This window comes from Eublepharis macularius, chromosome 10 (assembly GCF_028583425.1).
Source record: "Eublepharis macularius isolate TG4126 chromosome 10, MPM_Emac_v1.0, whole genome shotgun sequence".
Classification (NCBI taxonomy): Eukaryota; Metazoa; Chordata; class Lepidosauria; order Squamata; family Eublepharidae; genus Eublepharis; species Eublepharis macularius.
In genome coordinates, this window is record NC_072799.1 from 2,899,918 (window position 1) to 2,905,917 (window position 6,000).

At 51.5% G+C, this 6,000-nt stretch overlaps 1 protein-coding gene across 2 annotated transcripts in view; it reads right to left on the reverse strand.

The window, feature by feature from the left end:
- Nucleotides 1–5,760, reverse strand: part of ADISSP (adipose secreted signaling protein) — an 86,225-nt gene extending 80,465 nt beyond the window's left edge. For both annotated transcript variants that reach the window (XM_054989698.1, XM_054989697.1), the window contains exon 1: nucleotides 5,674–5,760. The gene's annotated coding sequence lies outside the window, so the exon portion shown is untranslated. The remainder of the gene's footprint in view (nucleotides 1–5,673) is intronic.
- Between the last annotated feature and the right edge of the window lie 240 nt (nucleotides 5,761–6,000).

Consider the following 6,000-nt stretch of genomic DNA (forward strand, 5'->3'; position numbering starts at 1 on the left):
GCTGGAATTGGGTCCAAAATGGCAAAAAGGGGCTGAAAATGGCCAAAAAGGGGCCCAAAATGGTCAGGATCGGGCCGCTGCTGAACAGGAGAGTGATCCACCACCCGTCAGAGGCCCGATCCAGGCAGTTTTGGCCCCAATCCAGGCCGAAATGGGCCCCAAATAGCTGAGAGTCAGATAGGTGGGGCCACCTGTCATGTGACCTCTTTGGGGAACTGCCAGAACTGCGTTCCTGCATGTCCCCCCTCAAAATGAGCCCTGATAATAACTAATAAATATAATTTATTAGTCACTATGTTACAAAAAATTTTTACATCAGCCACCGGCAACTGTATTCTAATTAGCCAGAGGTATACCTAATTGTAAACAATTAAGTATCGTACAGTATCATATATCACATTTTCAAGCTCATTGACACGCATTACACAACCTCCATGTACAAACAATTTTAAGAATAAATAGTACAATAAATATTCTTTCCAATTAGCAAAGATCAGTCCATAGAAATGTACATAGATCGGGCGATGCCGTTTAGATTTCAGAGCACTTTGCCCTTTAACAGAAAAATAGGAAAAACATTGTTATTATATTAATTGTGTTAATTTTATTTATGGGGATGCAAGTTGCTTTGCAGAGGTTCATTACCCATAATTGCCCTAATTGGTCTTTAGTGCCAGCTTCATGGCAGATACATGACAACCTGGCTTGGCGCAAACGATGCAAAACCGAATTATTCAAGAAAGCTTTTTTTTACTCGGATAGGAGGGCTGTATTGTAGGGACGGGATCTCAGATGCTTCGCTAATGAGTTTGGGACCATAGACTTCACAGCCATGATGCCTTAAGTATGTGCTTCTATGTGCTACTTGTGCTTTAAATCCATTCCTACTGGGTAGTTTTATGCTGTCAATCCTAGAATTGCTTATGCTCTGTTTCAGCATTTCTTCAACCCTGTATTGGATCCTTGCTAATGCTTTGTAAACTTGTATTTATCTACCCTATGGCGTTGTTTATGGAAATGTCCTTGATACTGACTGTACTAATCTCACACCATGTAATCCGCCTCGAGTCTCAGTGAGAAAGGCGGACTATAAAGAGGCCCCAGAAGTTTCATGATGGAAGAAAGGAGAGAGAGAAATCTAAAGTACAGAGCACCAAGAAATTCAGAGACACAGGAGCTATTGGAGTTTCCCACCTCAAAACTGAGAACAGTTGGTTATGTAAGCACCTCTTTTTGTCCAGAGGAGACACTACGACCACCACAGAATTGTGTATATATCCTACAAGAAGCGACGCTTCTACCAAACTATTCTCCACTCTCTTGAAAATAATTTCCAGCACCAATTTACAGGGAGAGAGAATAACTGAAGAGTTTCTAACAAGGATGGACAAGAATCTGTTCCACTTTGCGAGGGTGACGACGTTCATACGGATTTGTTTTATGCAATTTTTCTGCAAAGCCCGAATGAATTTACAGAACCAGAAGCAAACAAATGGAAGCCGCCCCGTCCTCTCCAACGTCAGGGAACGCCCCACAGACGCATCCCTGCCGAAACGACAGGCGTTCCCAAACATGGAAGAGAAGTATTGCCTTCAAAGGCTGCGTGGCCCACATCGCCCACGTCTGCCGAGGGAGGAGACAGGACTAGGTGGGAATTATGGCAGCAATAAAGCAGGAATGGAAGGCCCAGGGGAAGAAAAGAGACAGGAAAGAGGATAGGGGGGTAGGAAGGATGCTGGACCACAGCCCATATGTGGAAGGCAGGCATCCAAGAACCTCAGGAAGACAGAGAAACAGCTGGCTGCAACTGCATTAATAGAGCCATGGAGAGTTCTCATTTGCATCAATCGCTTGTACCCCCCCCCCAATTGCTGCACTGCTGAAGTCTAGAACCCCTGGCAGAGCCACAGGGGATGCCGGGGGCCCGTTTCCAGTGCACGCACAATCTTCAGTCCTCCAATGTTGAGATTCTGGGGACACTTCTAGCATTGCACCCTGTTTTCCCACAATCAAAAAGAGTCCAGTAGCACCTTTAAGACTAACCAACTTTATTGTAGCATAAGCTTTCGAGAATCACAGCAAACTGATCTCCATATCAGAAGCTACTGTTTGCATCTACTCCGTCCTCCCCTCTCCACCTATATATCTGACCAGTTTCTTCTTGCCCTCCATGCATCTGACGAAGAGAGCTGTGATTCTCGAAAGCTTATGCTACAATAAAGTTGGTTAGTCTTAAAGGTGCTACTGGACTCTTTTTGATTTTGCTACTACAGACTAACACGGCTAACTCCTCTGCATCTGTTTTCCTAAAAGCCACTGCCACCCCTTGAGCTGCTTGTCCAGTCAGGCTGGGCCTCTATACCAGTTTGTGGTAGTGATTAAGAGTGTGGGACTCTAATCTGGAGAGCCGGGTTTGATCCCCCACTCCTCCGCTTGAAGCCAGCTGGGTGACCTTGGGCTAGTCACAGCTCTCTCAGAGCTCTCTCAGCCCCACCCACCTCACAGGGGTGTTTTGTTGTGGGGATAATAATGGTATACTTTGTAAACCGCTCTGAGTGGGCATTAAGTTGTCCTGAAGGGCGGTATATAAATTGAATGTTGTTGTTGCTCCGGCCAGCAGAAAAACAGCAGCTGGTGATCCCCGGAGCCAAGGAGATTTGCCTTGCCTTGACCCGGGCCAGGGCTTTTTCAGCTTTGGCACCCACCTGGTGGAACTCTCTGTCTTTGGAGACCTGAAGCCAGCAGGAACTTTGTCGTTCCGCTGTGCTTGTAAGACACAGATGTTCCACCAGGCTTATGGGGATGAGGCGGGCGGTTTCTCCAACCGGCCTCTGGCCAGATGGGAACGGGGGGAACATATGTCCTCCCAACATAGGTTGTCATCAAATGACGGGCTACCCTGCCCCACAGGCCCCGATGCTCAGAGAAACGGGATGCACTGTGTGTGTTGTACTATGATGTTTTTAATATAATGAACTGCGACCATCGCTTTTATGTATATTATCATGCTGGGCACCACTTTGAGCCCGCTTGCGGGAGAGCGGACTAAAAAATTAATAAAATAAATAAATTTGCATGGCACAGGGGGGATTATCTCTGTCAACCCTTCTCCTGAGCTTTTGTCAGATAGCGCTTGTGGCTTGCGACTGTCGGCTTCGATGATACTGTTTCAGAGTGCTGTGGATAACTTATGGAACTGACTGCCAGAGGATGTCACTACGGCTAGTGAGCTTAGAAAAGAGGATCGGACAAATTCACAGAGAACCGTATCTTCCGATAGCCAGGATGACCAATTGGGGCCTCCGCGTTCTGAAGCAGTGTACCTCCCCCAATAGTGTAGTCCGGACCTCCGGACCTGTTTGAAGGGAATCTGGCTATGTTAAAAACAGGACGACATGGATCACGGGTCTGATCCACTTGAGATCTGTTTATGAATGGTTTAAATGGCTGCCTCGGAAGGTTGAAAGGGGAAGGGAAATACAAATGTTTTCAGTAAATATCTGCATCGTGGCTGTTTCACACAGCCCATTTCCTGTGCGCAAGTAGTTTTTATGTAAAGTCTGCAGCACATCTTCCACGCACAGTAACTGAATGCAGCTAAACACTATGCGCGTGGGATCATCCGACACAAAACCCCGTGCGATGCTTTCAACCCACTGCGAAATATACCAGCTGCCTGAAGCAGACTGTAGCCTGCAGCAGGCACCTCCAGAGCTCTCAACTTTCCTAGGCAGCCGTCTCTGTCGGAGAACGGAAAAGAGAAGCCTCCTAGGAAGGAGAGTCCGCTACTGCCCGTGCCAGGAGGCTCCATCCATCCGACTGCAAGCCCAGTTGAGGAGGTCTGAGAAATTCTTTTTCCTCCAGCCCTCATAGACTGCAAAGACAGCAGATGAGAGCTTGGACTGGAATGGAAAAAGGATCAACGAAAGGAATTGGGGCGGGGGGTGGGGGGAGCTGGCACCAGCTGAACAGGGAGCCAGGCATTTGTAGCAGCACTACAAGCGGTACTGCAAGAAAACAAAGTCATTTGGGGACGGGCGGGGTCTGTGAGGAGTCTGTCCTTCTTGCCTTCTCCCGTCCCATGCATCTTTCTAGGAGCTCCCGGGAGTAAAATTACTTATGCAATCCCCTCTCACCCACTGGCTCCTTCTAAAGCTCGCTCTGGGAGCCTCTTTGTCTCTGACCCCAGCAAGGGGCAGGGGAGAGAGAGATTTCATAGAAGAGAGGGAGGGAGGCAGAGAATTTACACAGGAGAGAAGCAGAACATGCAGAGGCATAGTCCCTCCATACACGCGTGTGCATGTCCAAAACCTATTTTGGAGCAGCTAATGAAATCAAGGCCAGGAGAGGGAGCCAGTGAGCGTAACAAAATAGAAAACTGTGTACAGCTCCTAGCACACAACTGGAATTACAGCAGAAGCATCAACTTATTTTATTCAATTTATATTCCGCTCTCCCTGCAAGTGCGCTCAGAGGGGGCACAAAACGGGAGCAGCCGCAGGGTCCAAAGACCACCCCACCCCGACCAAGAACCCCACTGGGCCCTGCCCAGTCTTTTCTAGCACTCTGCTAAGACCAGGATGCTCAGCAGCCCGGACAAATTGGGAGAAGAGGAGGAGCAGGTGCAGAGGGTGGGTTATTCTACCCCTAACCTTTTCTATAGCATGTAAGAAGGTATTTTCTCAAAGCAAGACCAAAAGATGGTGATGCACAAAAGAGCGCAGGACATCATATTCCGGCAGTGCAAAGGAGAAAGAGTGCAAAGGTGCTTCCGCAGAGGAGAAGCCTTAGGGTGGGGAGCAGGGAGAAGCTTTGGGGTAGGGAGCAGCCAAAGAAATCCAGGGGACCCCCCACCCATCACTTCGAGGCTCTTCTTCTGACCACAAGCCAACACGCAAAGAGACAGGGAGAGAGGGCTCCCACCCCATGCGCATAAAAAGTGTCTAAGAAGCCAGAGGCTTGCGGAACACACTGCAGAGGCACAGTTTTGGGAGCGCAGCTGGAAGATCGCTGGAATCGTGGAAAGAGCTCTGCAGCCCATGAAGGGCTGACGGGGAGAGCTCTGCAGCCATGGCACGGGGGCGGGGTGGGATTCAAAGGGCCACCCAAGGCCCTTTAAATCCCCCCCCCCCCCGTGCCATGGCTGCAGAGCCACGGAGAGTTACGACAGATCAACGCAATGGACCCTCCCGGTTGCAGAGGTGGCTGGGTGGAGGCGCATCTCCTGTAAGTGCGGAAGGTCCGCGGCTCCATCCCGTTTTCAAAATGGATCGAGAGCTGGGAGGGCGGGGAAGACTCTCCCCCCCGAGTCCCCGAAAAGCCTGGCCTGGACCAAGGCAGCTTCATGCGCTTCTGCCCCGGATCCCACCTGCTAAAGTCATCGTCAAAAATGCGGAGCAACCGGGGGGGGGGCGGGGTAAGATCCGAGCGGAGCTAACACCCCCCCCCCATCTCGATATCTACCTGCAATTCGCGTTGAACTCTATTGCACGGAACTTGGGACGAGCCCCCCGCTGCCCGGCTGCAAAGGCGCCTCCTCGCCCGCGCCCCCAGCCCTTTGCGCGCTCCCCGCTCCGGAGGACGACCCATCGGGGCAGAGACCCCTTTCGGGGTGCTTCAGGGCTGCCCGCAGACGAGCCGGCAAAGCCCCACGCCGCCAGGGGCGACACTTACCGCGCCACCGCGGGGATCCACGCACGCCCGGCCGCCCCTCCCGCAGCCTCGCCTGCCTGCAGTTCAACGGACTCCCGCGACCCCGGGCACAGAGAGCCGGAGCACAGAGGCTCCGCCCCGTCGTTCCCATTGGCCTCCGCAGCAAGGAGGCAGGCGCCACCCCCTCCGGCGTGCCGTCCCATTGGCCGAGAGCGCGCCCGCTTCGTTCTATGGGCGGTTCGGAGGAGGGGAGGGAGGCGTGGCCTTTCGGAAGGACGTTCCCCCGGGAAGAAAGGCGGCGGGGAGGGTTTAGAACGGGGGTGTGGCCAAGCCCAGAGCGCCGAGCCA